This window comes from Electrona antarctica (assembly GCF_951216825.1).
Source record: "Electrona antarctica genome assembly, chromosome: 9".
NCBI lineage: Eukaryota > Metazoa > Chordata > Actinopteri > Myctophiformes > Myctophidae > Electrona > Electrona antarctica.
Genome location: NC_136790.1, coordinates 20,193,672 through 20,205,129, shown reverse-complemented (window position 1 = coordinate 20,205,129; position 11,458 = coordinate 20,193,672). Strand labels below are relative to the sequence as shown.

Below are 11,458 nucleotides of genomic sequence, written 5' to 3'. Positions count from 1 at the left end.
GTGGAGTGAAGGGGTCTCTGGACACTAATCTACTGTAACATCAGGTCACAATGAGCCTATCATGAGGCACTATTTCGGGGGTAAAAGCGGCCTTCACAGCCAGTTTTTTAGGGGGGCCGAGGCCCGACAAGAAGCTGTTGACGTTGCAGGGGTCAGAGGATGCGATGACGGGCCATGAGAGAACGCCTCTCTCCCAAGGCCCCCCTGCTCCTCACAGCTGTTTTTGGGATTAGGCCTCAAGCCCCCCCTTCCCCAAAAAAGGGCCTCCCTGGACCCCCTCTCTCTCTCTCTCTCTCTCTCTCTCTCTCTCTCTCTCTCTCTCTGCGTGTGTGAATGACAGATGGCCAGATGACATCCACACACGTCCCTGGGCTGTCCATTCTTCTCTCCAATCTATTTCCAGTGGTGGTCAGTGGTGGAAAAAAAGTACTCAAATTTCTTACCTAAAAGTAACAATGTAGGGCCAATGTAGAAACAGCCCGTTATAAGTAAATGTCCGGTAATCAAAATGTACTCGAGTAAAACTACAAAAGATTGGCATCAAAATGTAAGCACACTCATGTACAGAAAAGTAAAAGTAGTCATTGTGCAGCAGAATGTCTCACACAAAAGAGACTCTTTGTGTCTCCTACCGGAAGAGACTCTTTGTGTCTCCTATCGCAGCCGGAAATCAAATTATTGAATCTCCATGAATTCAAAGCTTCATGGGGTGTGAAATTGATAGAAAATAAGTAACGTGTTGGGTGAACTACTCCTTTAAGTAGAGTACTTGACCACATGTCTTCTTAGCAGATATTGAATTGAACTGTGCTTTGCTTCTACAACCCCTTTTGGTGTTAGCATTATGTTATGCTTTAGCTATTGAAAAATAGCAGATCTACAAGCTCGTAGCGCGCCACCGAGTGGCGCGCTACGAGCTTGTAGGTCTGCTATTTTTGAAGAATAGAAGAACGACTGACATAGAAACATAGCTTTTTCAGAAAATGGTCAGGATTTAGAAGACATTTTTAGAATCTGATCTCAGGTCTATAAAGTTTTCAATTAATCAATGTACTTAGTTCATTTCCACCACTGATGGTCGTGACTTGCATCAGATGTGATAAGTTGCGAGCTTGCAGATCTGCAATACTTTTTTTTAATCCTTTTTTTTTAAGGCCAGGAAGATGCCGTCTAAATTTCAATACAGCAATGTATTGATAATGAAATGCATCATCAAGAAAACACACTTTGTAATTTTGCATACTTATTCAATATTTAACCAGGAATAGGACTATCTGTACTTGGACTCTTGAGTGAACTGAACTTGAGTAATTTGTCCATTTCTCTCTCTTCGGCCATGCCTCCACTTCAGCTGGCATTTCTCTCTCAGTCTCTCTCTCTCTTCAGCCATGCCTCCACTTCAGCTGGCATTTCTCTCTCAGTCTCTCTCTCTCTTCAGCCATGCCTCCACTTCAGCTGGCATTTCTCTCTCAGTCTCTCTCTCTTCAGCCATGCCTCCACTTCAGCTGGCATTTCTCTCTCAGTCTCTCTCTCTTCAGCCATGCCTCCACTTCAGCTGGCATTTCTCTCTCAGTCTCTCTCTCTTCAGCCATGCCTCCACTTCAGCTGGCATTTCTCTCTCAGTCTCTCTCTCTTCAGCCATGCCTCCACTTCAGCTGGCATTTCTCTCTCAGTCTCTCTCTCTTCAGCCATGCCTCCCTTTAGTCTCTCTCTCTTCAGCCATGCCTCCCTTTAGTCTCTCTCTCTTCAGCCATGCCTCCCTTTAGTCTCTCTCTCTTCAGCCATGCCTCCACTTCAGCTGGCATTTCTCTCTCAGTCTCTCTCTCTTCAGCCATGCCTCCACTTCAGCTGGCATTTCTCTCCCTCTCCGTCTCCGCCTGGTTCTCCCCATGTATGTCGTCTGATATCACTCCTTTAACACATGCTCGCTCTTTCCCGTCTGTTCCTCTCCTGATCTCCATCCATCCATCTCTCTTTCTCTCGCTCTCCCCGTCAGCTGGACAACCATTCTAACTGGTTGGACTGCGATTCGCTTACTAAGACCCCCTGTCTGCCAATACGCCCCCACACTCATCTGGTGGTGTTGCTGTCCAAGCCAGATGTAATGGAGAAAGAGTGTGTGTGTGTGTGTGTGTGTTTGTGTCTGTCTGCATACAGTATGTGCACATTCACTGTTGGTGTGTGTGTGTGTATTTGTTTCCAAGCAAGCCTGCAACTGACAGACGTTTGACTACTCACTGCTGCTGCACTTGTGCTTATATGCAGATGCTTGTTAAGCATTAACCGTTGAGAGACTGTACTTATTCTCATTCATAGCGTTGACAGATACACACTAATAATATTCATCTAGATACTCACTGTCAAAGGTCTGTTAACAGACCACCTTTCTCAGATTCACTAGACAGTATACACAAACATTCTTCATTGTTGATAGTCTCTTAGTATATTCATTATGTCCGCCAGGAGGTTATTCATTTGCCTGTGTGTGTGTGTGTGTGTGTGTGTGTGTGTGTGTGCGTGTGTGTGTGTGTGTCTGCGCGTGCATGTCTGCGGCTAATCTCGCAAACTAGTAGTTGGATGAGTGTCATACAGCATGCTAACAGGCCAAGGAACAAAATTAGTTTTTAAATCTCAGAGCCACCGTCCCTCCAGGCTATGGGGGGATACACGTACGCAAGGCTATGGAGCTGGACAACTAGACGACTGGACGCAAGTGCAAGTACTCTTTCACACGTGACATAACCCAACACCACACGATGCTAATACAATTTGACTATTACTCTCATTTTGTGCTCGGTTTCCAGTGATATTACTGTATTTCCTAAGACTACACACTATTACTGCATGGCGTGTGTGTAGAGGATTGTTTCCCCCAAACGTTTTAGACCCAAAAGAGAAGTTAGATGTCTCCCAAACTAGTGAAAATAGTTACAAGCTATATGGGTCCACTCCAAACCCAGAGTTTGGGAATGACGTGGTGTAGAGCAGCGGTTCTGAACCTTTTCCGTGACCACCCAAAATAATCATATTTGTTTGTACTGTGGCTCTACTCCCCCAAAATAATCATATTTGTTTGTACTGTGGCTCTACTACCCAAAATAACCATATTTGAACTGCTGACCCACCGACTCGACAAGCACGTGGAATTGAGTAGGTGTTGAGGCATTACATTTAGTTTCACTCGGTTCCACAGATAAACATTGTGAACATAGCTGATCTACAAGCTTACAAGTGAGCTGGTAGATCAGCCATTTGCACAATTTGAGCTTCATATTATATTATTTGACAATTTGGCCAATGTTTGACCAGTTTTTATAGTATAGTTTGTTGATTACCTTTGATGTAGTAATGACCCCTTTTGGTGTTAGCATTATGTTATGCTTTAACTATTGAAAAATAGCAGATCTACAAGCTCATAGCGCGCCACCGAGTGGCGCGCTACGAGCTTGTAGGTCTGCTATTTTTGAAAAATCGAAGAACGACTGACATAGAAACATAGCTTTTTCAGAAAACTGTCAGGATGTAGAAGACATTTTTAGAATCTGATTTCAGGTCAAAATGGGTTAAATTGTCACTTCACTGTGTTTAACCCAGTGTTTGGGAACTACTGGTGCAGAGGACAGGTCGCTGCGTGCCGCGCCTTGAGGTTGCCATTTCTTTCTTTCTTCTTTCTTTCTGACACTTTTGCGTGACACTGTACAGTGTACACTGTAGTGTAGTATGATCAAGTAGGGCGTTAACCCATTTTGACCTGAGATCAGATTCTAAAAATGTCTTCTACGACAGTTTTCTGAAAAAGCTATGTTTCCATGTCAGTGGTTCTTCGATTTTTCAAAAATAACAGACCTACAAGCTCATAGCGCGCCACTCGGTGGCGCGCTATGAGCTTGTAGATCTGCTATTTTTCAATAGCTAAAGCACAACATAATGCTAACACGAAAATGGGTTCCCTCCGAAATGGGTTAATTTACGAGAAAACATAAAAAAGTTAAAATATGAACATAGGAGGTTTCTGCCCGACAGCAACGATATACTCCGTGATGATAAGACTGTTGAGAATTTGCATATACTGTATATACACCCATTGTTGATAGACAGTTGTACAGTACACAGTATAGCGATACATGATTCACATACATTCACTGTACTGTATATTTCAACGCAGCTGTTGCTGCTGTGACACCTGAATTTCCCTCTGGGGATGCAGTAAAGTTTTTCCGTTATCTTATCTTATGGTACCACCTGTGGGGGAGGTGGGGGTGTACGAGAGACAGTTTTATGGGCTCTCCATTTAGAAATGGGGTCACAAATGGCCTTGCCGCCAATACATCAATTTTGTCAACTGCAAAGCTGTACAAGGTGCCAAGCATGTCAGCGGATCTCCCAACCATCTCAACCATTCCCACAACTCCACGTTTCAGAATGCTCCCCCCCGGGCCGAGATCGGCTGTTTTGGGAATGGGAAGGCAGGGAAGGCGAGGTAGGTGTGTTTGTGTGTGTGCGTGTGCATGCATGCATGCATGCATGCGTGCGTACGCGCATGTGTTGAATGCGAGTGATTCCATGATTGTGAAAGCGAGGGGGAAATCAGGAGAGTGTGTGTGCGTGCATAGGTGTGTGTGTGTGTGTGTGTGTGTGTGTGTGTGTGAGCGCACATGGAATAAACTAAAATCCATCCATCCATTACTGAGAACTTAAATCCATGTGTGCGACTGCGTGTGAGATTACATTTTGTTAGCCATTTTTTTAGTCCAGTTTCAAATCGCCCTGGTTAGTTTTTTTTATTCAAGCTCATCCTGTTTTTATTTAGTTTAGTTTTAGTCAAACTAAAAGTCAAGCATTTTAGTCTTTATCTTAGTCCAACAAAACCGCAAGTATTTAGTCTAGTATTTGTCAACAAAAACTGTTGACATTTTAGTCTAGTTTTTGTCAGTGATAACTCTTTTAGTCCATGAAAACTTACCACACTGATCTGAGTACAGCCCAATACTAAACACCTGGTTATAGAACCAATGTCCAGTTTAACCAACTGATCCCAGTACAGCCTAACACAAGGTATAGAACCAATGTCCAGTTCAACCAACTGATCCCAGTACAGCCTAACACTAAACACCTGGTTATATAACCAATGTCCAGTTCAACCAACTGATCCCAGTACAGCCTAACACAAGGTATAGAACCAATGTCCAGTTCAACCAACTGATCCCAGTACAGCCTAACACAAGGTATATAACCAATGTCCAGTTTAACCAACTGATCCCAGTACAGCCTAACACTTACAGAGAGGGAGAGGGGTCCCTGGCACATTTTTAAAGATTGGGGCCTGAGTACAAATACATTATGTGGGGGTGACCCAGTCCCAGTGTGTGTGTGTGTGTGTGTGTGTGTGTGTGTGTGTGAGTGCACACACACAAGTGTGCTTGGGTTCACATAAGCACGTACAAGTGTAAATGCTTAGGCTGGTCTAAATAATACAGGAGACAGACATTAATCAGAGCCAGTCGTCTTGCCCTGCACCGTCTCCTTCCATTTTTTCCTTTCCACATGCTATCTATCACCTTCTGTCTGCTGAAGGCCTGCAGTCGCTGCAGTGCTGCGCCTCCTCACTATGACTAAACACGCAACACGTGGCCAAGCGGTCAGGAAGGAAACAGCCGAGGGGGAAACATGGGTGTTAACTTGTATGTATGTATGTATGCATGTATGGAGACTGGACGATTAGACCAGCCAACGCACCACAGAGCAGACCAACGTCTGCCCTGCCAGCCAAGCACAGAATACAACAATTAATGGAGAGGTTCCCATGCACTTTTTTTCTTTTAGCTCGAGACCCCAAAAGAGAAATTGAATGGCTCACCATAAGTACCCAAACTTACAAAGATACATTATGAACCAGTTAAGATTCAATAGTGATTGTATTATTATTATTATTATTTTATTTATTTATTTATTTATTTGCCATGAATTAATTTAGTTTTTAATTTAAAAAAAGTTCTGGAAAAAAAAAATTAAAAGGAAAAAAAAAGAGATATTACTCTTTACCCAAATTTGGTAAAATAAAAATAAAAGGAAATAAACATAGTTTTAATCATAGTTTTTGCCGTGCAGTGTTAAGTCAGTGTTCCTGGCACTGGGTCGTTCCCATGTGAAACCCAGTGCAAAGACATGAAACAATAAAAAAGAAAAATAATAATAATAATCTGTTTGCCTTTTGTGCAGCAAATCGACCCCTGGACCGTCAACTTCCTGTCTGTGATCAAGCCCACCTGTGGAACAGAGAGAGCCAGAGCTCAAACAACCCCCCCCCCCCCCCCCCCTGTTCCCCGGGGGCACCCTCCCTGATTCACCATGACATCACAGGCTGGCTGGCCAATACAGATCAGTCATCCCCCCGCTCGTCGGCCAATCAGCTCACAAGACAGATGGAGTTAAATATGGCCTGCAGGGCACAGCAGGAGAGAGTTGCTCATCCCTGAGCTGTCGGTACGTGTGCAGTGTGTGCAGCCACAACTGATCCCAGTACAGCCTAACAAAAGGTATAGAACCAATGTCCAGTTTTAACCAACTGATCCCAGTACAGCCTAACACAAGGTATAGAACCAATGTCCAGTTTTAACCAACTGATCCCAGTACAGCCTAACACAAGTGGTTCACAACAGGAACCACTTCACTAATGTTCACCATAAAAATAAAATCTACTCGATCTACTGTCTCATATAGGCAGGCTGTGGACACTTCAGAAATCCGCCTACCAAAGACATCATCGTTAGGCAAAAAAAAAAAACATTTAGTGATTTTATTTCTCTTTTTCTACATCTTTTTATTTAATTTTACAGGCTCTTTTTATGCCTTTATTTCAACAGTAGAGTGGAGATTGACCAGAAACAGGCGAGAGAGTCGGGGAGTGACGCGCAGCAAAGCGTGGCACTCCCCGGGTCTCGGGAATCGAACTGGCGTGTGTCTTAAAGGGGAAAACCACCCATTTTCAACATTTTACTATGTCATTAATATACCTTAGAGCTGTTGTGTGGAAATAATAAAAAAGTCCCCCCATTCTGTGTTTCCTAGAACTGTAAGTATGAAAAAAATCATTAACATGGTGAAACACATCTTGATGACATCATCAAGATGTGTTTCACCATGTTAATGTTTTTTTTCCAGATCTCCAGTTCTAGGAAACACAGAGTGGGGAGAGTTTTTTTTATTATTTCCACACAACAGCTCTAAGGTATATTAATGACATAGTAAAATGTTGAAAATGAGTGGAATGCCCCTTTAAGCAATCGGCCATTGACACCGCCTTAACCCCCCCCACACTCCTCCTTATTTCCCCTTTCTTTGACCAAATTAAATTAACCAAGGCATAAGAGTAGACCACATGAACCGTTGTTAAAAACAACAGGTTTTACGCAATTAGAATGCCAAGTAACCGCTACAAAGTAACTACAAGACAACATATGTAATACTGTAGACAAACCTCAAACCTACAATGAAATACAATACAAATATAAACCCAGGGCTGAAGGGACACTGTGCCGGTTAGTCTTGCTTTGTTACTTTGGGGTCTGGTCTACTTTTTGTTTGTTCCTGTTGTGGGTTTAACCGTGGCTCGGGGGGGGGGACTTCACTCCTAACCCAGGGTCTCTGGGGCACGGCACACACACATGGAACCACTTTGGAGCCTCACTGCGCTGCAATTGGGCCTATTACCATAATTACAGCTTTAAAGGCCCAGCAATTTGTAGCAGGCATGCACCGGCACAACCACAAGGCCTTTGGCCCCTGCGGCGCGCACACGCACGCACGCACACACACACACACACACACACACACACACACACACACACACACACACACACACACACACACACACACACACACACACACACACACACACACACACACACACACACACACACACACACACACACACACACACACACACACACACACACACACACACACACACAGGAGGAGGCGGCTAGGACGTCGGCTACACGTTGCCTTTCTCCCCCCGTTGTCTTTCAAACTACTTTCTCCTTTCTTGAGAATCCCTTGACTCCTTCAAAACCGCTCTCAAAGGGCACCTACGGACGGCTGCAATTCAAAACTGGCCCCCATTAAATCTGAATCCCCCACCCACCCCTTTTTCCCCTCACTGTATATGTTTTTATTCCCTTTTTACCTCCTCTGATGATGATTTCCTGTTTTTGGATATAGAAGTGTATATTTGTACGTGTCTAAATGTTATGATGAATTGAACATGGTGGACCCGACTGTAAACAAGTGTAATGCTTTATGGTGTCGTCCACAGTTAACAGTTTTGTATTGAGTTGTGCTTGAAATGTACTCTAATTCTCCAATCTGTTAAATACTTCAATCGATCCATCAATGAGGTTTCCTCTCATCAAATCGTCCTCTTCTTTTTCACGTCTCGTTGCTTTCTCAGAAGAATGCCCTTATTGCAGTGGTTCTCAGCCAGTGGTCCGGGGACCGCCAGTGGTCCTTGAGGGGGTTCCAGGTGGTCCCCAGCTAAACGCACCCTTATAGATCTTTATCTCTTAAGACTGCAAAATGAAAAGTTTCAATTATTGTTAAACACCTGCATTACTTAATTTACAAAAAGTCAATTAGAGAATGTTCTCTCCTATGGTACCACATCAATACAGTCAATTAGAGAATGTTCTCTCCTATGGTACCACATCAATAGTCAATTAGAGAATGTTCTCTCCTATGGTACCACATCAATACAGTCAATTAGAGAATGTTCTCTCCTATGGTACCACATCAATACAGACAAAATCCTATCCAACGATAACAACAACATATTCTAAGTTTGGGGTCTGAGGCTAAATCTCATCAAATGGTGGTCCGTGGCTCAAATGCTGAATAAATAATGGACCTTGACAGGAAAAAGGTTAATGAATGATAATGAATTGCATTTTTATAGAGCTTTTCCAAGTGCTCAAAGCGCTTTACAATGGTTCATTCATTCATACATTGGGAGGTGAAGCGGCGAACAGTCGACACCATCGTCCTCCCACATTCACACACCAATGGTGGCAAGCTTACACCGACCGACTCATTGGGGGCAATGTAGGGTTCAGTGTCTTGCCCAAGGACACTTCGACATGTGGACAGGAGGAGCCGGGATTCGAACCGCCGACCCAGGGATCATTGGACGACCTGCTCTACCTCCTGAGCCACAGCCGCCGACAGGTTGAAGACCACTGCCTTAATGCGTATTACACGGTAAGGGGGAGATGCCACCATGTGTCAGAGCAGAGTATTACACGGTAAGGGGGAGATGCCACCATGTGTCAGAGCAGAGTATTACACGGTAAGGGGGAGATGCCACCATGTGTCAGAGCAGAGTATTACACGGTAAGGGGGAGATGCCACCATGTGTCAGAGCAGAGTATTACACGGTAGGGGGAGATGCCACCATGTGTCAGAGCAGAGTATTACACGGTAGGGGGAGATGCCACCATGTGTCAGAGCAGAGTATTACACGGTAAGGGGGAGATGCCACCATGTGTCAGAGCAGAGTATTACACGGTAAGGGGGAGATGCCACCATGTGTCAGAGCAGAGTATTACACGGTAAGGGGGAGATGCCACCATGTGTCAGAGCAGAGTATTACACGGTAAGGGGGAGATGCCACCATGTGTCAGAGCAGAGTATTACACGGTAAGGGGGAGATGCCACCATGTGTCAGAGCAGAGTATTACACGGTAAGGGGGAGATGCCACCATGTGGCAGAGCAGAGTATTACACGGTAAGGGGGAGATGCCACCATGTGGCAGAGCAGAGTATTACACGGTAAGGGGGAGATGCCACCATGTGTCAGAGCAGAGTATTACACGGTAAGGGGGAGATGCCACCATGTGGCAGAGCAGAGTATTACACGGTAAGGGGGAGATGCCACCATGTGGCAGAGCAGAGTATTACACGGTAGGGGGAGATGCCACCATGTGGCAGAGCAGAGTATTACACGGTAAGGGGGAGATGCCACCATGTGGCAGAGCAGAGTATTACACGGTAAGGGGAGATGCCACCATGTGGCAGAGCAGAGTATTACACGGTAAGGGGGAGATGCCACCATGTGGCAGAGCAGAGTATTACACGGTAGGGGGAGATGCCACCATGTGTCAGAGCAGAGTATTACTCGGTAAGGGGGAGATGCCACCATGTGGCAGAGCAGAGTATTACACGGTAGGGGGAGATGCCACCATGTGGCAGAGCAGAGTATTACACGGTAAGGGGGAGATGCCACCATGTGGCAGAGCAGAGTATTACACGGTAGGGGGAGATGCCACCATGTGGCAGAGCAGAGTATTACACGGTAGGGGGAGATGCCACCATGTGGCAGAGCAGAGTATTACACGGTAGGGGGAGATGCCACCATGTGGCAGAGCAGAGTATTACACGGTAGGGGGAGATGCCACCATGTGTCAGAGCAGAGTATTACACGGTAAGGGGGAGATGCCACCATGTGGCAGAGCAGAGTATTACACGGTAAGGGGGAGATGCCACCATGTGGCAGAGCAGAGTATTACACGGTAGGGGGAGATGCCACCATGTGGCAGAGCAGAGTATTACACGGTAAGGGGGAGATGCCACCATGTGGCAGAGCAGAGTATTACACGGTAGGGGGAGATGCCACCATGTGGCAGAGCAGAGTATTACACGGTAAGGGGGAGATGCCACCATGTGGCAGAGCAGAGTATTACACGGTAAGGGGAGATGCCACCATGTGGCAGAGCAGAGTATTACACGGTAAGGGGGAGATGCCACCATGTGGCAGAGCAGAGTATTACACGGTAGGGGGAGATGCCACCATGTGTCAGAGCAGAGTATTACACGGTAAGGGGGAGATGCCACCATGTGGCAGAGCAGAGTATTACACGGTAGGGGGAGATGCCACCATGTGGCAGAGCAGAGTATTACACGGTAAGGGGGAGATGCCACCATGTGGCAGAGCAGAGTATTACACGGTAGGGGGAGATGCCACCATGTGGCAGAGCAGAGTATTACACGGTAGGGGGAGATGCCACCATGTGGCAGAGCAGAGTATTACACGGTAGGGGGAGATGCCACCATGTGGCAGAGCAGAGTATTACACGGTAGGGGGAGATGCCACCATGTGTCAGAGCAGAGGTCATTGTGCTTGTTGATCTCTGTGACAGTGGTTCCCAAACCTCTTAGCTCAGACCCAACAGAGACATTAAGATGTTTGCCCAGGACCCAAACTAGGGAAAATAGCAGATCTACAAGTTCACTACTTTTGTTGTTCTAATTTATGGATTTTTTAAATATTATTATTCATTCTTTATGTTCTGAAATAAAAACAGTAAAGGAAACAAAAAGTAAAAGGACTTCATCAGGCTGTACGGCCCTAGGAGAGAAGAGAGGAGAGGAGAGGGGAGAGGAGAGAGGAGAGGGGAGAAGAGAGGAG

General features: G+C 45.4%; 1 protein-coding gene across 1 annotated transcript in view; it reads right to left on the bottom strand.

The window, feature by feature from the left end:
• The window catches only part of slc25a26 (solute carrier family 25 member 26), a 95,366-nt gene that overhangs the window by 1,186 nt on the left and 82,722 nt on the right, over positions 1-11,458 (bottom strand). The gene's annotated exons all lie outside the window — the stretch shown is intronic.